The 27,387-nt window shown below is 32.3% G+C and overlaps 1 protein-coding gene and 1 pseudogene across 1 annotated transcript in view; both read left to right on the forward strand.

Moving 5' to 3' along the window:
• CNTN5 (contactin 5) overlaps window positions 1–27,387 on the forward strand; it is a 1,555,331-nt gene that overhangs the window by 181,900 nt on the left and 1,346,044 nt on the right. The gene's annotated exons all lie outside the window — the stretch shown is intronic.
• The window catches only part of LOC116422587, a 96,342-nt pseudogene continuing 83,293 nt past the window's right edge, over window positions 14,339–27,387 (forward strand).

Below are 27,387 nucleotides of genomic sequence, written 5' to 3' on the forward strand. Positions count from 1 at the left end.
ACTTATACAGTAGTGAGTCCATGTGATTCCCATTGCTACAGTCATTACTCCAATTTAAATCATTATCTCTGGATTCTGCTGTTTTACATCTCTGCTCCTCAAAGTTCTATCATTTGAAAATTATTATTTCTAGCTATTTATATCTATTACTTCCAGGATTTTTCTCTAACTAATCTATTTATTAAAAGAAAAATTACAGAAATTGTGATAACAAAGTAATGCTTAACATTGTATACTCGTTGTTTTACATCAATAATCTTATTTGCACCTAGTAACAGCCCTGTAGAATAGGCTGTATAGGTATTATTTTCCCCACTTGAAGGAAGGAGAAGTCAAATTTCATAGATGTTGTCTTTTTTGTCTCAAGTCCAAATAGCTAGAAAAGTTATAGAAAAAATTTAATTAGTCTATCTAATCCTTCTGAACTTGAACCTATTTTTTCCTGACTCTCCACTCCATGCCTTCATCTTACTGTTGTCTACTCATTCAGTTGTGTTCAATTCTATGTGACCCAATGGACTGCTCTCCATTGAGTTTTCTTTGCTGGATGGGTTTGCCATTTCCTTCTCCAGATGTGATCCCATTTTACAGATAAATTAAGGCAAATAGGGGTTAAGTGTCTTGACCAGAGTCACACAACTAGTAAATGTCTGAGGCCAGAGTTGAACATCAAGCCGAGTTCTCTGTTTATTGCACTACATCACTAATGATATTTTTAGGACAGTTGTCTCTCATTCACAGGTTTTATTTATAGATTTTTACATTTATGCATTTGTGCATTTTACATATGTATATATATATGTTCATTTTACATGTATATGTATACATATATACATACACACAATGTATATACATATACATTTATACATCCAAATACTTGGATTCTGTATGGATTCTGTTTGGTGCTTTTTGTACCTCAGAACATTCTTTAGTGGTAATTTTTCAAGTTGTTAAATGTTTTATATAATATTCTTTATCTTTATATCTCAGGCATTGTGGCATACTATACTTACATTTTCCTTCTATTTAATTAGTTTCTGCCCCGATATCATCTCTAATGATTTCCTTGGCCTCTAGGATAAAATACAGCCACTGCTTTAAGCTATTCACAATCTAATCTGCATCTACCTTGACAGATTTAATATACTTTATCTTTTTCAAACTAACCTGTTAGATGTTCTTCACACATGACATTTCCCATCTCTGCCATGGCACAAGCCATCTCCCATGTCTACAAAGTGTTCCCTTCTTATCTCTGCCTTTTAGAAACTTTAGAAACTTCAGTTTCATTCACATTTCAGCTCAGTTTGCTGGAGAGATAAAGAAAACCATTCCTTTAAGAACTTTAATTCTATTATGAAGCCACTTCTGCTTCTTATATAAGGGATTTCTTTATCTCTTCAGATACTCATGTCTCTAGTGCTAAAATCACCTTTAATCTGCTTTGTACACATTTTGTAACTATATTTGTACATATTTCTTCTTTCAGTAGAACGTAAACTCCTTGAGCACAAGGGCTTTTTCATTTTTATTTTTTCAACTCTAGCTCCTAGTGCATGGAGCTCAGCATTGTTCATTAATTGATGTCTAATTTGGGCTCTAGCAATAATGGATCTGGTATATTAAAATATGTACTAATCCGTTGTTTTTTCTTCTTTGGGACTTCCACTTAATCTCTATAGCAAGTTTATTTTTATTATGGGTTTTTTCACATTAAATACTTCTTTTAATATGTATTAATTCTAACCTTTTAAAAACTTTTTAATTAAAGTGCACATTAATAGGTGTGCACTAACCACCAGAAGTATTATTCTATGAACACCACATGAATAATATATTTACAATGTGTCTTTTTAAGAAACTGTCATTTTCATTTTAGGATTTGAAGTAGTGATAGCAACATAAAAATAGCTCAGAATAGAGGGCAGTCAACATCTTAGATTATTATCTAATGTTACACTGTAGCTCTCACTCAAATCACAAGTTAAAAGTCATACATTAAATATGTCCTTTTAAAAATTAAAAGTAAGAAAATAAACTAAAAAACTAGAGGAAAGCATTAGAAATGTATAAATGCTTTCTTGTGCTAAAGCTGGTGCCTTAGACATTCCTTATATACTATAATTTCTTCAAGGAAAAGAAAAATTGTTGCATCTACAATTCTAAACTTTGTCTCCATCAGTGCTCTGCACACACCAAATACTTAATAAATTCATATCATATTTGTGCCATAGTTAATGGATTTTTTGGTATAATGATAGGAGAAGGAAAAACGTCAACAATCAATGAGTATATCCTTTTGAAGAAAAAAGAAAATATTAAAATATCCAAAATATCCAAGTTGGAGTGAATTCTATATACTATGATCAAAATCTATTTTTTCTTTGATACTATTGAAGTACTAAGAGTATGATAGTATTCAGACATACTTTGTTTTCTCAAAGACCCATAATTTCTTTGGATTCTCTCCACTGATGCAGATCACAAGCTTTTCTATCCCTTAGTAGCAAGGGATATTCATGGTGTGCAGAATAAACCCATCACTTGGTAACCAACCTTCTGATGTTGTCTCTCTGAAGTGGGCCTGGCTGATTCTCAGATTATAAAAGGCATATTATCAGGCTGATTCTTAAAACTCTTCCAGTTTGATGGGATCTTCCAAAGTCTGGCTGACATAACCTTGGAGATCACAAGTCACATTCCTGAAAAATTTGCAGCATTAGAGTAAATTAGTATAATCTGGTATTCCTCTGTTTTACCAAAATGAATTGTGTCTCCTAAATTAAAACTTTCCCCAAAAAAACTATGCCATACATTTGTAAGAAAGAATCAAGAACTCCTGGCACTTGACCCTGGGCATAGTAATCATTTAATAAATATGTGATTAATTGACCCAAAAAGCAAAATATGGCTTGCTATTGATGAATTTCTCTTATGCTTGTGAAAGCTGAAATTTTCTTCATTTTTTTCAGAATGGCCATTAGTATTTTCTGTATTTTTCTCAAGTTTCTAAAAATAGAAAAATTTGTACACTAAAAATACAATTTACATGGTAAATTGCATAGAGAAAAGCCACAGATTTTTATGTCATTGAATTTAATAGCAGGAAATCATGTTTTCATTCATGAATAAAATCAGTATAAGACATTGCATTTTAGATATAGTGGAGAGCCTTTGGTAAATACTAACACATTTATATGTTAATTTTTAACAGAAATCATTTCACAGAATAATTTATGCAAGTCAGAAACAGAAATTATTTCACAGGCATAGGTTTCTAGGCATTAATGTCACTGTAAACAAAACTTCAGATTTAATATTGTTAAATATAATATCCATAATTCTCATTTTGAACAGGATAATATGATAAAGCAGCACTTTATAATGCATTATAAAATCAATTGAATATTTTTGTCTGCTATACCAATATTATAAACTCCTCCAGAATAGACTATATCTTCCTATAGATCTTTCCTCCTACTCTCTGTACTCTTAAAAGTAATGGAGAAAAAGTTTAATCTGTCACTATATTTAGTGATACATTTAATGAATCTAAGTATTGACTTTTAAAGTTTTAAATTATAATTTTCACCCCACTTTTAAAATGCTATATTGTTGAGGTCCAAAGGAGACCCCTCAAAAGGTTGGGATTATAGACTGGTAACATGAGTAGTCTCAAAAGAATTTGCAGGTTTCAACCTATTTCCAAGTCAAGGGGCAAAGTTTATTATAATTGCAATGCTAATTGAAGTGGGGTAAGCTTCAAAAGAATTTAGCAAAGAACTAGGAGAAAGAAGATAAATTTATAGAAAAAAGTTAGAGAGGCCAGGAGGTTTATGTTATTTATTTGCTAATTTTATGGCTTTCAGGTAGGTTTAAATGGTGTCTATTTATTATTGTCTCAGGAACTTTGTTATTGTTGGCCAACAGATTGTTTACCTGACAGTCAACAATGTTTGTTAAGATTATAGTACTCCTAAAGCTCAGGGGACCTCGGGGTTATTGCTAAATTTTCTCTAAAAGCTAGGGGAAGAAATATATAACTGCATTACTCTCAAGGGTAGTTAACCTTAGGATTATTGTTGCATTACCCCTAGAAGGTGTGTCCCATCATTTTTGAGAGTTAGTATGGAGAAATGGAGAGAAAGTGTTCATTGGAATCTGGAAGACCTTGATTTAGACCTTGCCTCTGACAAATACTGACTTTATGTGACCTTCAAAGTCATAATCTTTTACTATATTAGACAAACCATTAAGTCTCTTGAGTTGAAGAGCAATTGCAGTTTTGCATAAATGGAAAGCTCTTTCTACTACTGAAATACTACATCAGAATCAAAAGAATTTTTTGCTTTAGTCTCTATAATACTTACTTTCTCCTTGTTTCTTTTGCAAGTAAGATGACTATAATAATGGGTCATAACTGTTATAAGAGATCTATTGCACACAAGTCAAATGCCAGGTTTTTGTTTGTTTTTGTTTTTCCTTTGTTGTTGTTGTTGTTTTTTGAGAAGACCTGGATTCTAATCTCTAGTATAGTTGTATAAATGACAAAAGATTGAGGATTAGCCTTTGCATTAGCAGGGTCTCATTTCAAATTCTGTCTCTTTAGGACAATAGCTATTTGACTACAGACAAATTACTTCCCCTCTAAAAGCCACTAGCAATTTTTTGTGACAGATGTATGGTGATTGCCTTCTTACCCCAACATTTCCCAGATATGGAATTTCTACACTGAGATTTCTGTATTGTGATAAAGTCATAGCTCTCAGCACAAAATAAAAAGAAAGAATAAGTTACCTACTTCTCTTAATGTTTTATCATTTACCATTTTTTCTTTGGAAAAATGTTAGAATTACTAGACAAATTGCAAAGAATGTTCTAGTAAGGCAAAGGCAAAAATGGGTGAAGGGCAGAATATAATGTTCTGGGGTCTCAGTTTTCTTTTCACTTATGATTGGAAACAATGCCAAATTGATACTAAGAAGTATGTCACAACTATAGATTATAACGCAGAATTGGATCTATCACTAGAAATCTCTGATCCAAGTTGGATTCATAACTATTATGAGATATAGCTGAAAGGATTTTTAAGTAAAGGGGAAAAAAAAAGTTCAGGAGACAAAAGGGTCAAGTGAAATTGTTGTAAGGGTAAAAGAGACCTGAGAGTCTTGTAAGCAACAGGAAAGAAGCTGGTAGATAGGGGAAAAATTGAAGATGGGGAATAAAGATGGTGATGATTCTTATAAGAAAGTTCCTAGAAGAACAAAGGAAATATAACAAAAATACAATAACTAGTATTTGCATAGTACTTTAAAGTTTTCAGAGTATTTTAGAAATATCATTTCATTTTATTGTCACATTAACCTGGAAGATAGGTGCTGTTATTTTCTACATTTTACATGAGGTAGCTGAGGCAGAGGTTAAATGACTTACTAAGGAATAACACAGCTGATATCTGAGCCTGGATGGAAAGTAAGGCCGTTGTGTGGTGCAGTGGTTAGAGCATCTGGCTTGCAGTCAGGAAGACTGCAGATACTTACTTATCCAGCCTCAGATACTTATTAGCTATGTGACCTTAAGGAAATCACTAAACTATTTGCTTCAGTTTCCTCATTTGTAAAATGGGGATAATTATAGTGCAGACTTCCCAAGGTTGTTGTGAAGATCAGAGGTGACAATTACTGCAAAATGTTTCAAGCTGTTTGATACAGAGTAAATGCCATATAAAAGTTAGCTATAAAAATTATTTTTATTTGGGCAGCAGCTACATAATGCAGTGGATAAAGTATAGACTGTCTTTGCCAAAAAACAAAAACAAAAACAAATGGGATCACAAAGAGAAAGATACAACAGAAATAATAATTGTTATTTATTATTATACCTAGTGGAATGAAGAGTCCAAGTAGAGAATTAGCCTCTGTTAGGAGAAGGACCACTTATTTCTCAAAATCTGGGTGAAGAGGAAAAAAGAAATAATAAAGATATGGAGGGATTTTTAGGTATAGAGTAGAGAAGATGGGAGAGCAGAAGAAATCAAAAGGGACCTAGAAAAGCTTGTAAGGAATACAAAAGATGTGTGTGTGTGTGTGTGTGTGTGTGTGTGTGTATGAACTAATACAAAATAAGAAAAAACAGAATAGGAAAAAAGAAAGGCAGAAAAGGCAAATAAAAATAAAACAAAACATTGTCATGTATCCACTAGAACATCAGGGAGGATTCAAAATTTAAAAAAATAAATTTCCATTTTAAGAAAGCATATATAATAATAGAAAAAGTTATGTCCATGAGTGTCTATCTTTTCTTTGCTTCCTTATAGGTTATTAAGCAGGCCACGGTTAAGGACAAATATATATATTTATGCAAATATATATATACATACATATATATACACACACACATTCACTCCCATCATATACATATAACTACATACATACATACATATACAAACACACACACACACACACACACACACACACACACATATATATGCATATACATTTACTTTTGTGTAAACATGCAGTGGATGATATATCTAATCAATAAACAAACAAGACCCAAACAAGATCTCATTAATTTCTGGCCCATATGTCTACTTCTTTTATAAAATCTATTGTAATACAGTCTAAACATACATCAAGTGTATTCTCAGTTAAAATTTGTGAGGATACTGGATATGAAACTTGGGGAGATTTTGAGACAATATATGATAGATTCTTTTAGTATCAAAATTTCATAGCTGAGGAAATTGAGACATACAAAGCTTAAGTGACATTCCCAGGGTCACACAATGTCACATATACTAGAAAGTACATAAGGCTGGATTTGAACTCTAGTCCTCCTGATTCTAGGTTCAGTACTCTATCCACTGTAATACCCTAACTAGATCTAGTTAAATTCAGAATTTGATACATTTCAATTCTGTGTTTATTAATCATTCACTACAAAACCTTAAAAATATGCTCATGATCTCTAGGAGTTTACATTTTGGAATCCTTGAAGACTTCTCAAACAAAATGTCTCCCACACATAGGTATTGATTTTTATTATGCTTCCATATAGGTGCTTTTGGGCAAGAATCCAGTGAATTTGAGTATCAAGTAAAGCATGAAAAAGGGAAAGCCATACATAATTCAATTGTTTACTAAATCTGTGAAATCTGTAATGCAGAGTCCTGACAAAAAGTTTTTTATTGGTAATGAGCTCCATATAGATGATATATTAAACACAGAAAATTCAAAATTCCCCACAGTGAAATTCGACAAGGGAAAAGATATTGATCTAGTTATTCACACTGGGGAAAAAGTGGATGAAAATGATTATTTACTAAATAAACAAATAGTTGTTTGTTTGTTATATAAATCAATTTTAGTTTAAATTTTAGTTAAAATAAACATAAATGGGAAATATCTGTTTTACATATGTACATTTCTATATAAATATATATTTTCTCATATTTTATGTGTGTGTATACACATTTCTATATTACCTTTATCTTAAATATGAAACCTGTATAAACTTGGAAGTTGAATGTGCTTCACATATTCTTATAAAGTCCTAATTTACTTCTCCTCAGACTCTCTGCATCAGTGGTGCTCATTAATTTTTCTGTGTTTGAATTCACAGCACTTTTTTTTTTTTACATGAACCCTTTTAAACTTGTGGTAATAGGTGGGTTAGTATTAGGGGTAGATTCCAACAAATTTAAATTTTTCATATCCATTAACATTCTACTATACACTGGCTAGATGAAAGAAATGACAAGAGTTTAGATTAAAAATGGAACTTTTGTTAACAGTATAACTGAGAGCTACAAATGTGTCCCAAGAGGTATAGTTAGATAATCTGAGACTATATCATTAAGGATATAAATTCATGCAATATGATCGCTTCTCAGGTGTTTTTACTGAGTTTATATTACCATAAAATGTAACATTTTAAAATGAATATTTAATTATCACATTTGTAACAGAGAAAAAGGGATTAGATTAAAATTTCTTAATTTTTGATGATGAAATTAGGTTTGTTTTCATAGGTTAGAATGAAAATAAGTTTACTTCTGAATTAAACTATGTGTGATATATTCTCAATTGGAGACATGTGGATTGATTAGAATAACTAAATTCAAAGGAGTCGTTGTTATATAACATAATTTAAATGTTGAAAATATTGTTGTAGATTCAATATAACTTCTCAAAAATGCTGTTTTTGCGAGTTTAATAATCTTTTTGAAAAGTATTACATTTTATTTGTATCAAATTATGTAGTCCTTTAGCTTACATTTGTTCCCATTTTCTTCTGAATTTATAAAAAATATTCTTAGTTTTATAAATTTACATATAGTTGAATCAGAATATAAACCTGGGACATGATGGATATATATCTAAATACCTTTAAAGTTTAGAAATAAACATTTTTGTAGCCATTTTCAATTTTATTCTTATGCACCTCAAAGCACATTTCTATTTTCATGTGTTCATATTGAACAAACATTGTAGCAGAAGATTGACTTGGGAGTAAGACTTAGATTTAAGTCCTTTCTTTAACATATGCTAACTGCTCAACCCCAACTATGTTGTATGACCTTTTGGGGACAGATAATTCCCTAAAAGTGAAAATTGCTATTTCCAGACATTTGCTAATCTGTTTGGTAGAGGAGCATTCCACACTCAAAATTCAAACCATTTATGACATATATTCTGTGTGTGTGTGTGTGTATGTGTATCACAGATATATCATCTCCATCAAAGTATAAAATTACAATATAAATTTGATATGTATGTGAGATATGATTATATATAAGCTAATAACAATAATAATAATGAGCATTTACAAATATATTTATATAGAGCAAATTACAAAACACATTACTACTATCTCATTTTATTCTCATAACAACCTGAAAGGTTGGTGCTATTATTATCCCCATTTTGCATATGAGGAAACTAAGATATATAGAGATTAAGGGACTTCTCCAAGATCACATGATTATTAAGTGTCAAAGGCTGGACTTAAGTTCAGGTCTTCTGATTCTAGATCTAGCTTTTTATCCACTGTGTCACCCAATTAATTGCCTCTACACACACACACACACACACACACACACAAACAGAGAGACAGAGACAGAGAGAGTAGAGAGGAACACACATAGAGCTTCAACTTCTTGTTTTTAGGAGTTTTGATTCATTGTGTATCACAGAATGCTTGTGTAGAAAGAATAGTTTAATCATTTCTAAAACTTTTTTTTCCCCCAGTGGCTTATAGAAACTCAGAACTCAAGAACTTTTGAAACTTTAGTCCTTGGCAAATATAAATCAATTTTGTTTAATCTTCATTTGCTTTGGAAGAGTGTGGTTGAAGAAAAATAGTAATTAATGGGTTTCTTTTGGTATTTTCATCATATCTTCATTATGAAGGAGTCTCATTATATAATGATGGAAAATGTCAGGACATAATAATAGGTTCCATGATTTGATGAAGTTGAAATATGAGATGCATAAAGATATAAGAATAATATGCTGGACTATGCAGTAAAATCATAGAATTATGTGAATTTTCAGTGAAAAAAAATTACAAAGCTACATATCTTCCATCTAACTAGGGTCATTGTTCTATCTTCTTCCTGTATTTCCCATCGTGCCTAGAACAGGATTACACACTGAGTTATTTTAATATATGTAGATTTACTTAATTGATTACAATAAAATCACAAAACTTTTTTGATGAATAAAGTTTTTGAATTAAAATACCCAACTTGCCTCACCAGCATATGGTTCAAATTAAGTTTTCATGGAATATCAAAGTTGACAAGTAACTTAGGAATCATTGATTCCTGTCCTCTCAATTAACAGATGAGAGCTATAGAAGTCAAGAAAATTTCCCAATGTTATGCTAGTTGATGATGGTGGGCCAAGACTTGGGCTCAAGTTTCCTGTTTCCCAATATACTTTTTGCTTTACCTGGCAAAACCAATTCCTTATGCAATATTCATATTTCATTCCAAATACATATAACTTAAAGAAGAGAACTACTGAGGACTAATTTCAAAAAAGCTTACATTTCAATCAAATTAAAAAAAATATTTAAATGACAAATGAACAAAATATAACACCATTTTTACCAAGACAAACAGTTCAAACTTTTTTAATAAAATATTTTAGATTACTTAGTGTGAAGTATGGGCTAGCTCTCTGGAGGGCTTCAGGGTCAACCAGAGGCAGGATAAATCAAAGTCCTTGGTCTTTAGGGGCACAAGTGAAAGAGGCAGCCAAGCAGAATCCTCTATTCTCTAGTCCAGAGCCACCAGGCTCTCTCTTCTTTGTCCTGCAGCAAAGTCACTCTCTGGCCCTTGTCTCATCCAGCCCTCAAATTCTTGTCTACCATTATTTTAACACCAAACATTTAGTACACACCAAACAGTGAGAAGAGTCATTTATCTAAAACATATGCTAATAGAGTCATTGTCTCATAGCCAATGGGTAATTAGCCTTAAGTGCTCAGTTGTCTGATTCAAGCATACCTTTTTCAGAGTTTCAGCCTTCTACAACTTAGCCGTGAATAGATGCTTCTCCTTCAACAATAGATGACATATTATATCAGAAAGCCAAGAGACAGACTATGGGGAATATTATTAGTATGAATTTTCCTCCAGACTGAAGTTAGTTTATATTTATTTTTCATTTGCTTTGTATATATTTTGTATATAATTATATATGTGTATGTCCTTTCCCATAAGGACTGCTTCATTTTTCATCTTTTTATCTCCAGTACCTAACAAATTGCCTTGCACATAGTAGGTGCTTACTGAATGTTTGTTCAATTGTTGTTCATCATTCAATTCAGAAAACATTTATAAAGTGCCTATTGTGTATGAAGCAGAATTTTGTGCAAGAACATACACAGTTTATATTAGACATGATTACTTACTGAGAAAGGAGTATAACCTAGTATATGGAGAAGACACAAATTAATACACAGTGTGCTATGAGAAAGGCAAAATCAAAGGATAGGTCCATAGGGTAGGGGGAGATACATTACTGACAAGAGACATCAGAGAAGAATTTATGAAAGAGTTGGGATTTGAGTTAATTTTTAAAGGATGGACCATGGAGGGCATTTCAGGCATTATATGAGTTAAGAAAAGAATAGACATTTGATGAATATGGAAGACAGAGAAGCACTACCTTTCAAATATGTGTAACTGGATATCCAGTAGACATCTTAAACCCAATATGTTCAAAACACAATTCATTATCTTTCCCCTAAAGCCTCTCTATTTCTGCTTTCTTTATTATTATAGTGGCAAAACCATCCTCCCTCCCTCATGTTCAACATATAAGTATAATCCTCAACTTCTCACTAGCTCTTGTCCTTCCCACAACCAATTCTGTCAAAACTTGATTCACATTTGCAATATTTTTCTAATGAACACCTTTTCTCTTCTGACACTACTCTAATGCAGGTCCTCAATCCCTCATGCTTGTGCTGTTGCAATAGCCTGCTTGGGAGAGACTATTCTAATCCATCTTTTGTTCAGCCACTATATTGGTTTTCTAAAAGTGTCCAATAATGTCACTCAATAAACTCCAGTGGTTCCTTATTGCCTCCAGAATGAAAGACAGAATTCCCTGCTACACTTTGAAAGCCTTTCATAATCTAGACATTTTTTACCTTTTCAGTCTTCTTATATTTTACTTCTCTACAAGTACTTGTCTATCCAGTAACATTGCTCTCCTAGATATTTCATGAACAAGACATTTCATCTCTTGGTTCTAGGCATATTTTCTTTCTGTCTCCCAAGCCTAGAATGCTCTTATTCCTCTCCTCACTAGTTTCTTTTAATTTGCAACTAAAATTTTTCTTTTTACTGGAATACTTTTCGAACACCCCTGAATTCCAAGCCATCCTTCTAGGAAGGATAATATATTACATTAATAATACTTTTGTATGAATTGGTTCAACATATAAGAACAGTGCAGGCTAATTTTGTTTTATGAATTAGTATTGTTCTGTTTCATGGTTAACAAATAGAAGAGCACTTTTAAAAGAACTTATTTCCAGATTAGTGTTGCCTCTCATAACTCTTGTCTGTATTCAATTTTCTAGCAGCATGTCTGCTTCATAGTCTGTACCTCTTTCAATTACCAACCTGAAGAACCAACACAGGTTCTGGTAGATTGATCTATCTATCTATTTATCTATCTATCTATCTATCTATTTTGAAATGAAAGGAAAACTGAAATTAATTGGAAAAGACTGAAATTGAAGTAAAACTTTCTTGGCCTTGCTTTGGCTCTGTGTTCTAATTGTTCTTTTTAGGAATTTTATAATATCCTTGATTTATCATCAACATAAGAGTCTACTGTAACATTCTTGCAAATGGGCCTAAAATTTTGCAAGTATTTTTAAAAGCAGTTGAGGCTTTTTTGGCATCATGAGCCCTTTCTCATGACTAAATGCCAGAATAAGTTTAAAAATAAAATGGATCCAATAAAGCTGTTGACAATGAAAGAGAAAATTTTTGGAGGATAACCATGAGAAGTGACTAATGTATTAAATCCTAAAGATAGGATTTCAAGCAGGAATTTTAAAATTTAAATTTTCAATCATGAAATTTTAGCTGGAAAATGAAATTGACTTTTCTTTATCACAATATGAGAATTGGCATGAGACCAGACTTTCATGATGGCCAAAGAGTCATCCTATGAATTACTTTATAACCTGGCAAATGCCATTCTCAAATGAGGACAATCATAAAAATATTAATGGCTAAAATGTTTCTGACTATTTGAAAATATTTGCAACAGTTCATTCTATTTGCTGTGTGCAATGCTTCTTTTCTGCTTCTCTTGAGTTTTATGGTTAGAGATCAAATTTTTTGTTTAGTTCTGGTTTTTTCCTTAGAAACAAATGAAATTCATCTGTTTCATTAAATGCCCATCTTCTTCCCTGGAAGAAAATGCTCAGCTTAGCTGGGTAATTTATTCTTGGCTGCATTCCAAGTTCTTTTGCCTTTCGAAATGTCAGATTCCAGGCTCTTTGAACTTTAATGTGGAGGCAGCCAGATCTTGGGTGATCCTTATTGTGGCACCTCAGTATTTGAATTGTTTTTTTTTTTTTTTTTCTGACTGCTTGTAATATTTTTTTCTTAGTCTGATAGTTCTGAAATTTGGCCACAATATTCCTTGGAGTTTTTATTTTAGGGTCTTTTTCAGAAGGTTCAATGAATTCTTATTTTACCTTCTGATTCTATTACATTTGGGCAGTTCTCTTTGATGATCTCCTGTAAAATAATATCTAGGCTCTTTTTTTCATCATAATTTTCGGGTAGTTCAATAATCCTCAGATTATCATTCCTAAATCTATTTTCCAGGTCTGTCATTTTTCCAAGTAGATGTTTCACGTTTTTTCCTAGTTTTTCGTTTTTTTGATTTTGCTTGACTGATTCTTGCTGTCTCAATGAATCATTGATTTCTATTTGTTTAGTTCTGATTTTTAATGAGTTATTTTCATTAGCTTTTTTTACTTCTTTTCGTGTATGTCCAATTGAGTTTTTAAATGAGTTGCTTTGCTCTATGGAATTTTTTTTCATTTCACTAAATTTTTTTTTAGTGAGTTATTTTCTTTTCCCAATTCACTACTTTCTTGAGAATTCTTTATCTTTTCCAATTCACAAATCCTACTTTCCTGGAATTTTTTTACCTTTTCCAATTCACAAATTCTATTTCCCTGTACTTCGTGGGAATTCTTTACCTTTTCCAACTCACATTTTAGGAAGTTGTTACTTTCTTGCATAGCTTCTCTTTCCTTTCCCCATTTTTCTTCTAGCTGTCTTTTGAGACTTTTAATGGTCTCTTCTAGGAGAGCATTATGTGATGGGGGCCAGGTAACATTCCCCTTTGGGGTATTATCTGGAGACTATTTGCTATTAGTCTCCTTGGGGTTGCAAACCTGCTTTTTCTGTATAGAAGCTATTGATCGTCCTTTTGATTTTTTTTTTTTTTTACTCATTTTTTAAAGCCTGTAGGGTCTCCCTTCAGGGCAAGGAGGTTACCAGCTTCCTCTGCAAAGCAGGAATAGATATAAATGGGCTGCAAAGAGCAGAGAGGTATGGGAATGCTCTGGGAAAAAGTTACCCCCCCTCCCACCGGAAGTAATTCAGACCTAGTTAGCACAGGCTGAGCCTGCTGTGCAGATTAGCGACTGCCTTGAGTCTAGAGGCTGAGTAGTGAAAGTGTCACTACCCCAGGTCAAAGCCTACGGTGGTGCTGTGGATACTAGCAGCTGACCAGCAAATAGCCTCGCAGGGACCTGAAGTGTCTTTGCCCTGGGAAGCACAGTCATGCTGCGGAAGTTCTATTGCCCCAGGCTGAACCCCCCACTTTGCAGACTAGAGGCTGACCTGGGCTATGCCCACTTGCCGTGCAGATTTGTAACTGCCCAGAGGAAAAGCACCGTACTGCAGGATGTGGCTGCAGAGCTGTGTTATGGTCAGCACTGAGTCACTTCCGGTTTTGGGTGGGTATAGCCAGATCTTGTTATGTTCTGGTGTTTTTTTAGAGTACCCTCTGCCCTGGCTTTAATTTCCGTGCTGGTTTACTGCTTTGTGATCAAGGCAGAGCAGTCAACCTATGGCAGAGTCATCTCTATTACTTTTCTAGCCACAGAGGTGGTCACTCCTGCCCTTGGTCTGCTCCCGATGTTAGTCTCTCCCTGCCTGCTGGTGTGTTCCTGGCTCCTCAGGACAAACCTTACCTGGTGATCTTCCAGATTATCTTTAGCTGGTGAGTTGCTATGCTTCTAAACTTTGTGGGTTTTACCAGTAAAGCATTTTTTTTGAGGTTGAATTTAATAATTGGTCCTGAGGGCATGAGAGGAACTTAAAATGCCGCGTGTGCCTTCTCTACCATCTTGGCTCCACCCCTGCAATGCTTCTTTTCACTCAAGACTCTCAGTTTGGGATGATCTGATTTGGTATCTTTCCTAGTAGTTACATATTATTAAAATGAATTTGATCAGAATTCTCTAATTCTTTTTGTTCTACAAATGTCAAGACTAAAAAAGGTAAAGGTGTACAGCAACAGTGTACTCCAGAAAAAAGTAAAAAAAATTGTTTCTAATTTAATATTCTTTTCCTGTAGCAAGTCTTTTAATGTACAAGGGAATGGACCTAATCTCTGATTTTTATCAATGTAATAAACTTCCTGAAGTAGAGACACTTTCCACAAATGCAGGAAACTATCTTTTCTGCAACTCAAAGTCTTAGAGATCTGCCTAAATCATAGAAGATTTAAGTGACTTTCTCAGAGAGACGTACTAGGTATGCCAGTAAAAGCCAGGACTTGAACCCAGGCGTTCATGGTTCCAAGACCAGTTTTCTATCCACACATAATTGTTTGTTTTCACCGTACAAAATGAAGTGAAGATTGTTATGGTGCAAACATCATTTAGATCTTTATAAGCAATACTCACAGCATCAAATCCCCCTCCCCCCCACTCACTTTTGCTTTTGTTTCCTTTTTATTCAACTCTAACAAAGTGATGTCATTTTAATCCTCCTTGAAAACAAATGACAACCAACCAACCAGCTGTATCTGACTCTTCATGAATACATTTGGAGTTTTCTTAGCAAAGATACTATCGTAGGTTATCATTACACTATTCCAGTGTAGTAAATCATGCCTACAAGCAAGAGCACAAATTTGAAGGATCCTCAGGAATAAAGCATATTTATCTTTAGGAATCCTCGATATAAAATGTTGAGTTCAAGTAATATCTATATTTACCAATCCTGCAACCTGACATATTTTCACATCCGTATTATTGAGAAATCTTTTACATGAAAAGGATATGCCAACATAAGTGATCCCTTATGCACAGAAACATATCAATGTTCTAACTGCAATATGTTTGAAAGTACAGGAAAGGACTTTATTTTTTATTTTATTTTTAACATTATCAAACAGTCTCTTTGAGAACCATTTTCAATTTCAAATTTTCAGCTTCTTTTTGAAACATTTTTTTTTAAAAAAGAACACTCTAAAACCAGCAATATTATTTTCATTTTTCTCTTCTTTTTGTTATTAAAATATTCATAGCAAACTGTATTGGGGCAAACTCTAGTGGCCCACATACTTTCACTTAGTTTTTTTTTTTAAATTTTTCTATCTAGTTATTTTTATGTAACACTGACACAACATGATGTCATAGCCATTTCAAATTGTGAATATAATTAATACTATAAAATTAGTAAGAATACAAAAGTGTATCCCAATAGAGAGAAAATCTGATGGTTGAGATGGACCCGTGCTGAGGGAGAACCATAAGATGATACAAAACATTTAAAACAAGAATATTAAATGACTTTTCCATTTTCCTTTAGATAAACATAGAAGAAGACATCATTAAAATCTTGCATTGCTGAGTCATAACACATGTTTTGCCATCATGCATAGTACTTTAAAGATTTTCAAGGTCAAGATAAAGGCTTTGAAGGACAAAGGAGACTCATAATCTATTTGAAAGTCTGCCAATCTGTGTTTTATGTTTGATGTGATCGGTGAGCTATACCTAGGAAAGCAACTCTATAAATACTTGTGTTATATATAATTCATTCTTTATTTTTCTAGTTAGTGATCCCTACTCTCCTAATTCATATAAATATCTTCAATTTGGCAAGTAATTGGATAGGAAATGATGTTGGTATAAGAAGAATCTGTGCACATGATGCTGAAGATATGGATTCCTTATAGGAGTATTTAGGATGATTTTTTAAAGAAAAACTATAGGTTTATCTTTCAGATATTTTTTATTGTTGTTTTAAATCCTGAAGTTTTATTTCCATTATCTTTAAAACCCTTGTTTTCTTTTGAATATATACCAATATTTAACAACCACTCTATTTTTTTGTAATTTTTTCCTTTCCCTCTTATGATTTAGGTTCTCATATTTACCATTTTGTTAACTTCTTATATTTTGGTTAAGTTAAAGTTTCTTTTTACATTCAAGACTTCTGTTACAGAATTCAATTATGTTTTTTTTTTTTCATTTAAGAACTCATCTAAAGTTAATATCTTAGTTCCTTAGCCTCTTAGACAATCAGAAAGAACTTTAGAGGACGTCTAGAATCGTAGAATTCCATATGGAATTCTCTCCACAACATCCAACATGTATTTTCTAATTGTTTTATGAACACTTGTAGTAACATAGAGGCCATTACTGCAAAACACAAATCATTATATATTTGTGCATTTCTTTAGGTCTGAATCTTCCTTTTCTTATACCTTTTTATTTGATTTATTTTAGGCCTTAAAGATATCTCTTTCCTCCAATATCATGAGTAATTTTATTTTAAACTAACTTTTCATTATATCCAAATGAAAGAATGAAAAAAGAAAGAAGGAAGAAAGAAAAAAACAAGGAAGGAGGGAAAGAAAGAAGGAAGGAAGGGAAGAAGCAAAGAAGGAGTTTAAAGAAATGGACTAGGGAACTGAGTAGGAGGTATTAGGAAGCTTTTTTTGCTACACTGTTAAAGACTTCAATTAAAGTCCAGTGGTGTGTTGGGTTGGATTGTCCGGCTTGAGAGAATTGATCATTTAATTTTCAATGTAAATATTTAAACTTTAGAAATCAACAAACAGTACAAATCAGTTTACTTAGATGTTTTATTGATGGTCTAGACATAAAGAAATGATAGGGAAAATGTTAACAATGTAAGTTAAACAAAAGTATGTCATAAATACTTCCCCTCTACCCCGAAATCTAGTTAACATTAAATATTTACCAGTATACACCTGAGTGAAACTATAGATTCCTTAAAGTACTAAAGTAACTAGATGTTTTTTTCTATAATTAAATGTTTTGTTCCTTTAAAAGCATTTTTGTTGTTGTTGCCTATTTGTATTTTTTTACCTTATGCAACACTTCTTATGTATGAAAAAATATGCTATCTAAAATATAAATTAACATTAAAAAGCATATTTTCCTAACCTTTGACCCCCAAATAATACAATTTGCAAACTATTAGGGAAAAAAAAGCCAAACTTAGGATATTTAATTGGGGAGAGTCTTATATGCAAAGTGTGCTTTTTGCATAAATGTACAGATTTAATTATTTAGGATATAACCTTCGTATGTGAAGCAAACAATAGTAGTATTTTACACATAAATTTTTCAATAAATATATGGAAGTTTGAATAACAACTCAAATACTGAAGTGCCATTAATTTGATACTTTCAGTATTTTCATTGGGATCTAAATTTTCTCAAATATTAATATTTATGTCCTTACAGAGGATCTGCTTATAAGAGGAGTATATAGTGTAATTATTTTTAGCATGTACATTACATTTATAAACATTTTATAAACATTACAATTTTGATGGTATCATTTGGGCGGCAAGGCAGCTGTGTGAGCACAAAGGTAACTACTACCTATAGATGTCAAAAAAACATTTACTCCTTTCCTATCTTATATCTGTTTGTGGGAGAATAGGAAAGTGGGAAAATCCCAGGCCTTTTCCATTCCTATTTAAAGTTCCTAAAATGACCTTCTTCCTGAAAATGTAGAGTAGCTTGTTTAGTACAGAGGGAGGAAAGAACTAAATATCCCTTCTTGATAAAAGAATATTTAGATTTAGAGTCTGGTTACATGACTGCTTTCTGTTTTCCTTGTGTAGATCCCTGCATTGTGTAAAGTTCTAGGGGAAATATCTTGTTCTGTTCTGAAAGCTACCTAAGTGCTTTGATAGATTACACCAAAAGAACAATTGATGACAAGTATGTCATAACATTAGTTTATTCTTTCCTATTCTTTTAAAGATGCTTCAGTCAGAGTATTTAAGATGCTGTCTTCTATATTTCATCAAGTCCAAGTATGGCAACATTTCAGATCTTTCAAATCCAATATAGATTTACTAAAATATGCCATCTGGTATACTCTTGCAAATATATCAAAACAAGTAATGTATTTGGCAGAACTGAGTATAAATGAATACTAATTTCATTAATTTACTTACCTTTGTATTAGATTGTAAAGATGTGATTTTGAGGGGAGCTGTTGATTTTTTTTTTTTTTTTTTTTGGCAAGACGAATGCACTATCCTATAATTTCTTTTGTTTCAAGAACCATGTTTCTTTAATATCAAGTGTGTGGGGGTAGATGCTTGTTTGGGGTGATATATTGTTAGAATACCCTTTGAAGAGAATGTCTGGAAAGTTACTTTCTTTTCTATTATATATTTCTTATGAGAATTGTCTGAAAAGCTTAGTAGTTCTATGATCAGCTTTGGGGGGAAAAAGAGGATAGTATCTATCTTTATTACTAGACATTTCAAGGCCTTTCTCTTCCAACAATCCTTTTGTTAAGAAAGGCTCCATTTAAAATTCAGAAGTTCTCTTATCACAAAGTTATGTGACATATTAAAATGGCCTGATTTTTCTAACTTTGAGATTGAAATCTCCCATATAAATCTTTTGTATGATATCCTTTTAATGTTCCATTTGAGATAGTACCTCAAAAGTGTTAGCTTAGGTAGGTGAAGATTTTGTCCTTTTTTTTTTTTCTTTAGCTTTTCCTGCTATATTGGGCTTTGAAAAAAGTTTATTTGTACAAAATGAGAATAGAAAAGGAAGATACTAAATTCTTGATTTGCTTTATTTATTAAAATAAATTTTTATCATTCTTTCTGTTTGTTTTTCCATCACCTACATTTCCCAGAGCAGCTTTCCCCCTCAATAAATATTCTGTAATTAGTGAAATATGTTCAAGGTACTTTTGCTAGGACCAGAGTATAAAAAAGTCAAAAATAAAACTATCTTAATAAAATACTGATCAATATGGGTGTTTTATAGCAATTAATATCCTCCTCACAAATAATCACATGTCATGTTTGGTTATCCTGTATATGTTAATTTATAAGAGAGAATAATCACCTAAATCCTTCTCTATGTAATTATAGTTTGACTCCTTTGAGTATCATAATATCATGGACTTCAGATTGAAAAGTGATTCTGAGGTCATCTAATATGATGTATATCTAAACAGGAAACATACTCTATAATTTCCTTGATAATTGATTGAGCAGTCTTGATTTAAAGTACTCTAGTGTAGAGAAGCTTACCAAATCTAAAAACCAATCATTTTGCTTTTGAGCAACTGTTAGGATTCTTACAAAGTAATGTCAGTTGTCTAATTTTAGCATCGTGCTTAGCAGTTCTCTAGTTCAGAGTTCAGACCTTTCACACCTTCAAGAGTTCACACATTAGTGTTCAAGAGTCACAAGTCAGGATTGAGTATGAGATTCACAAGTTTAGTGGAGGAGATTCACAAGTCACAGCTCCCACAATCCCACTCTCAGAGGAGGTCAACCTTTGAGTTCAAACATTTAAGAGATCATATATAAGAAGCTCTTGGAGCCTCAGCTGAGAGTCAGTTGGGGAGGTGGAGAAGCCAGAGACTGTAGTCGGGTAGAATTGAGGATTCGGAAGAAGAAAGGCTGAAGTTGGAAGAGGCACAGGACCAGCAACAGGAGCTCTTGGAACCAAGGAGGGAAATGGGCCTCTAAGAAATCTAACTGGGCTATTTTGGAAGAGACAATAAAGGACTGAACTTTTAACAGCTGGCTGTATTTGAGGTGATTATTACATTGAACTGAACCTAAAGCTACCTCCAGAAGCCCCCCCCCCCCCAGAAACCTGCTCCCAGAGAACGATTATATTTTAGAGAAAAGAACATTACAAGCAACTATAATAGTAAAAAATGTTTTGTTTTGTTTTGTTTCTTCTTTATATCATACCAAAATCTGTCTTTTCATCACTTTTTCCCATTGGCACTAAACAAAAAGAACAGATATAATCCCTCTCTTATCTGTTTACTTTTCAAATACTAGAAGACAGTTAACAATTTCCTGAGTTTCTTCTGTTCTCCATGATATATATCTCCTGTTCCTTAAATATTTATCAGTGATGTAATTTCTTCTGAATTCTAATCAATTCTCAATCTGATCAAATATATCAATGCCTATATTGACCTGTGATATATAGAACTGCATATTTTATTCCAGATGTGGTCTAACCAGGGCAAAATACAAAGCCAAATTCCGGGTAAGCAGGTGACAAAATAAAGTCTTTCAACTCTTATCCTAGCAAACCTTGAACTTGAAACGTCATAAGATAGAAGTTCAAGTTCATGTCAATTATTTTAGGATAGAGGTTCATAGATCAATGATCCTATATAGCATCTTAAAAAGAAAGTTGAAATGAGAAAATACAAAGGAGCATCATTAAAGAAATTTTTCTTAGCATAAATTACCACATTCCATGTTTGGCTTATCTTGCTTTTTTATCCAAGCTTCCTCTCTTATTTTCTGGACTTTTAAAAAACTACTTTAATCTTTTCATTGTCTTCTGCCTATTCTTTCTCATATAATATTTTTCTCTAATATTTAAACATATACTAGGCTGTCCCTCTTGGATTTTGTACCCAGAAGCCCTACTTCAGCTACCCCCTTCATATACACTAAAAATCATTCAATCAAAACACTTCCCATTAATGACCATAATTTTGAGTTATGGCTAATTATACTCCATTAACTTTAAGTGATAAAAAGCAAAATGTAACAACAGAAAAGAAGATATGGTATACTCCTGCCCATTTTAAACTGTGCTGACCACTGCTAAAGGCCACCTTTCCTGCAGTATTGATGTGCTACTATAAGGCCCTAACATAATTAATCAGTATTCATATATATTGGCTCCATTTCTATCTTAAAGAAAAGAGAAGTAAGGGGGAAAAAAGGATTAAGGATCCAACACAGAAAATATATAGTAAATTTACAGTATTTGGTTCTTAGATTAAGGTACTTGATGATTCTATAGGATTATTGAATTCCACTAAACAACTCACTGACTTGAATTTCACAAAAAGAACCAACAGCCAGATGGAAAGATGATGTATATTTTGGAGAGGTCTATCTTTAAACTTTAAGATTCTAATTTAAACTTTAAACATTAAGAATTTCTTAGGTACTTTGTTACATATTTCTTGTATATAATTTTAAAAGAAATTATTACATTTTTTGAATTATCCAAATTTGGCATGTTAATGGCCAGAAAAAGACTTATATGAACTGATGCAAAGTAAAGAAGGCATTAGGCCAGGCACTAAGAATATAAAACTAAAGCAAAACAAAAAGAAATTCTATACTTTCAATGAACTTGTATTCTTCTTGTCAATTCAAGATACAATTCATGACAGTACTTTAAAAATAAAGGACTGCTTTTCTAAGACAAATCAGTTTCTTCTATGTTTTTTTCTTATGTAACAAATGATCTCTGCTAATCCTTGTCATTGGCTACTGGAAAAGTATTTGTTATATTTCTGAACTCATCAGATGGGTGGTTGTCTAGAATGACAATGAGTTGTGGATTCTTTTGTCAACTATGATTGACTTCTGCAGACCATAAATTATAAGTATATAGCACTCTTAATTTCCCTCATGGTGTTAGAATCTTGCTTAGCCAAAAAATGCCAGATGGAACTGAAATACCAATTACATTCCACTCACTAACAATGTCATCTAAAATATGCATGGATTGACAAGGAAGCCTTTCCTTTTCTCAAAGGAGACAATTTTGGCAACTCTCTTTATTTTTTTATTCATTTATTCATTCAGTCTACAAATATCTGTTGAATGCCTGTTAGATATGACACTATTATAAGTGCTGATGAGAGTAAAATGAAAAATAAAAGGCACAACATTTATCTACAATAAAGTCCAATAATAAAAGGAACAAAACATATTCAGAAGTATGTTAAAATTTAGAATCTAATAGGTGCATCAAAAATGTGGCATGAGTGATTTGAGGAGAGAGGTATAAGTTCTAGGAAGTTGTATTGGGATAATTCATGAGGAAAGTTGTACCTAAGGGTTGAAAAATGGACAGTTTTTCTAGACATGAGGAATACAGTATAAACAAATCCATGAGAATAGGCAATTGTTAATTAAGGTATCAGTATATAACACTTGTTCAGCTAAATTGTATAGTGTATTGAAGGGAATAGTAATGACATGATATTGAAAAGGTAGAAAGGAATCAAGTAAGAATTGTCAGATAAAGAATTTGAATTAGATGGAAATTAATATGGCAGAAACTAGGCATTGACCTACACTTAATATCATATACCAAGATAAGGTCAAAATGGCTTCATGATTTAGACATAAAGAGTGATATTATAAACAAATTTGAAGAACAAAGGATAGTTTTCCTCTCAGATCTGTGGAGAAGGAAGGAATTTGTGGCCAAAAAAGAACTGGGATTCATTATTGAACACAAAATATATAATTTTGATTATATTTGGTTAAAAAAAATTTGTACACACAAAACCAATGGAAACAGGTTAGAAGGGAAGAAATAAACTGAGAACTGAGAAATTTTTTTTTTACATTCAAGGGTTGTGATAAAGACCTCATTTCTAAAAAATATAGAAATTGACTCAATTTTATAAGAATTCAAGCCATTTCTCCAATTGATAAATGATCAAAGGATATTAACAATTTTCAGATGAAGAAATTGAAATCATTTCTAGTCATATGAAAAGGTCCTCTAAATTACTGTTGATCAGAGAAATGCAAATTAAGACAATTCTGAGATAGTACTACATACCTCTCAGACTGGCTAAGATGACAGGAAAAGATGATAACGAATGTTGGAGGGGATGTGGGAAAACTGGGACACTAATAACTTATTGGTGGAGTTGTGAACTGATCCAACAATTCTGGAGAGCAATTTGGAATTGTGCTCAAAAGGTTATCAAAATGTGTATATCCCTTGATGCAACAATATTTCAACTGGGTTTATATGTCAAAAAGACCATAAAGGAGAAAAAAAGGTCCCACGTGTGCAAACATGTTTGTGGCAGCCCTTAAGTGGCAAGAAACTGGAAACTGATGCCCATCTTTTGGAGAATGGCTAAACAAGTTATGGTATATGAATATTATGGAATATTACTGTTCTGTAAGAAATGATCAGCAGGATGGTTTCAGAGAGGCCTGGAGAGACTTGCATTAAGTGATTCTAAGTAAAATGGGCAGAACTAGGAGATCATTGTACACAACAACAACAAGATTATTTGATGATCAATTTTGACAGATGTAGTTCTTTTAAACAATGAAAATTTTCGATTGAGGACAATTCCAATGATCTTGTCATGAAGAGAGAGAGAGGACTCTGTGAACTGTGTGGATTACAACATAGCATTTTCACTCTTTTTGTTGTTTGCTTGCATTTTGTTTCCTTTCTCATTTTTTTTCCTTTTTGATCTGATTTTTCTTGTGCAGCATAATAATTGTATATATATATATATATATATATATATATATATATATATATGTTGGATTTAACTATATTTCTTTTAAAAGTTTGGCATATATTGAACTACTTGCCATCTAAGGGAGGGATGGGAGAAAAGAAGGGAAAAATTTGGAACACAGGGTTTTGCAAGGATCACTGCTAAAAATTATTTATGCATATGTTTTGAAAATAAAAAGCTGTAATAAAAAAAGTTTGGTGTAATCAAGAATTAAAAGTCTTTTACATTGTGGTTATAATTTTCATGAGCAAGTCACCCAACCTCTTTGGATCTTAGTTACTAGCATCTTATGGAAGAATGTCATTAAATGCTAACACTATAACCCTTCTGCATCTATGGATTCCAGTTTTGGAGTCATCTTTACTGGAGCTTTTATGACATCCTTGAATCATTTCTAAAGACTGAACAACTACCATACTTATTAGTACAAAATGGACTCATGTCTTTAAAGAGTTAGATAGCAAATGGTCAACACAAAAGCTATCAGAAAAAGTTCTACATTCATACACTATCCACAATAATTATCAAGCCCCACTCCCATAGCCATCATCTAAGGAAGCACCTCTTGTACTAATGTGACTAAGCGACAGCCATTATCAATGCTATAGACCTTGGTTCCTCAAGCCCCAGCTCTAGAAGATCCAGAAAATAATGTTCTTGCCATCTAGATCCCTGGCCCAATCAAATTGTTCAGCATCTAAAAACAATGTGATTTTATAAGTAGAATGATGTTAGGGAATATTGGTTTCCATTTGGCTTACTGCTGCTAAATACTAAGGACCCTAACTAGCACCTTTATTTAGGACTTGGAATTGAAGCCTCCCATGTGGATTTTTATACCCTTTGAAATCCGGGACTATTTATTTTTTAGTCCTGAATACAATGTGTTGCACATAAATACTTAATAAGTGATTTTTCATTTGTTCATTTCTCATTGATTATCCATGAAATCATTCAGTTTGTAGGAAACATATCTATTCATTCCAGAAGGTGTTTATCACAGTACCTTGGCCATACAACATGCATCATATTGTCATTAAATTTAGACCCTGAGTTTTGGTCTTCCTGCAAGAAAGTTACTTAACTCACTCTCACTTGAGCATTGACTAGACCCTGGATCTTCACCATTGCTAGAGAAATATTTTCTGCTACTCAAAGAATAAGATGTAACATAGTATGTAGTAACATTTCACTGAAGTGTGAACAAAAGTATGAAAGAAACTTATCAATGGTGATGAGAAAATCATTTCATCCCAACTATCTGATAGATTGTGAAGTGATCAGATAATTTGTTAATATTATTGATTCTATTTAGTTTGGTAGCGTGTGTGTGTGTGTGTGTCTGTGTGTCTGTGTGTGTGTGCATATGAACAGAACCAAAATAGGTGGTGAATTTTTTTACGGATTCTTAATTTTCTCTGTGCTATTTTCATTCTCTTTAAAATTCACACCCAAAACGCTAGTCTCTGAGGAAATCATGGAAATGAACGTTTAAAAAAATAGTTCTTGATGTTTTTGAAATTTTATACTACTAACTGCATGATTGCTTTCTATAACTCGCATAATAGGATTCGTAGTTAACAACAAACAACCCTTGGAACAATGAAGACTGTCCAAAAATAGAACAGGTTGTCTCTACAGAGTAGTGTATTTCCTTCATCAGATATCTTCAAGCAAAAGGCAGTTCTGGTGGTCCCTTTTGACTCTGAAATTCTGTAAATTAGTGAATTTTGTATTGAAATTTGTTTTGTTTATTTATTGGTTTACATAGTTTTATTATCCACAAAATACTACTTAGTAAACATCTAGCATTCTTAAATATATTTTAGGATTTCCATTTGCCTTGTTAAGAAGTGATTTCTTTAGATTTCTTCCCTCATAAACAGAGAAGCAATAAGCATTTCCTAAAAATGGTATTCAGTGAATTCTATCTCATTCAGCCTCCTCTAGATTGTTTAATTAAGTTTTTCAACTTAAATCAAGTGGATTTGCTTTTGATTTATGCATAACTAATAGTAATATTTAACTACCTCAGGCAGTTTTCCTCTCATGTTATTTTAGTAATTAACATTTAATAATTTTCATCAAATTCAATTATTCCCAGTTAAAGTTTGTATGCAAGAAGAACAGGTTTCCAAAATCTTCAAAATAGTTTTGAATAGCTTTTGAATAGCAATATTTACTACATAATTTTGTCCCAAAGGGTTTCATTTCTTAATTCTCAGTAGAAATAATGATTGCTAAATTTGAAAATTCATTTCTTAGAAGTTTAATCCATTGGGTTTCAAAAGATGTAGCGTGTACAGGCAACTTTAAACTTAAATTCTCTATACAGAATGTCATGCCTAAATGTCATAGTTTTCCTATTTGTTAGAGTTCATTTCTGATCCAATCACAATGATAAATCTAACCTCAATTTCAACAATATCCCTTCCCCTAACCATTTTACATTTGAGTATATAACTTCATATTTAGAACATAAATTGGTGGGAATGAACAAATACAAATGAATGAAATTCGATGGAAATTAGACTTTACCAATGTAATTGATAATGTATTTTGTATGACAACTTAATATGGCTAAAATTTTTATCAGTTTTAGTTAAATAGATCAAATAATGCATAATCTTTCATTAAAGAAAATGTTTCTAATTAGAACACATATTAGTATATATATTTATGTGCATATACTTATATACATATATACATAGAGGTGTGTATGAAAATAGGAGGGAGAAACACACACAGAGACAGAGAGAGAAAGAGCAGAGAAAGTATTAGTTTGGTATTGTTATTTTTAATACAGACTATCTAAGGCTTAACATAAAACAAGAGGATTAAAACTGAGAAGGGTCCATTATAGTGTTCTTCAGTAAATATTTAAGAAACGTTGTTAATTTAATGATTTTTTTCTTTGAGAGAGATAAATTAACTATTTAATTTGTAGATATCAATTATTACTGAAATTTCAAAGAATATGAAAATTTAGCAAATTATTTGCACAATATAAGAATCTCAAA

Source organism: Sarcophilus harrisii, chromosome 3, assembly GCF_902635505.1.
Source record: "Sarcophilus harrisii chromosome 3, mSarHar1.11, whole genome shotgun sequence".
Lineage (NCBI taxonomy): Eukaryota > Metazoa > Chordata > Mammalia > Dasyuromorphia > Dasyuridae > Sarcophilus > Sarcophilus harrisii.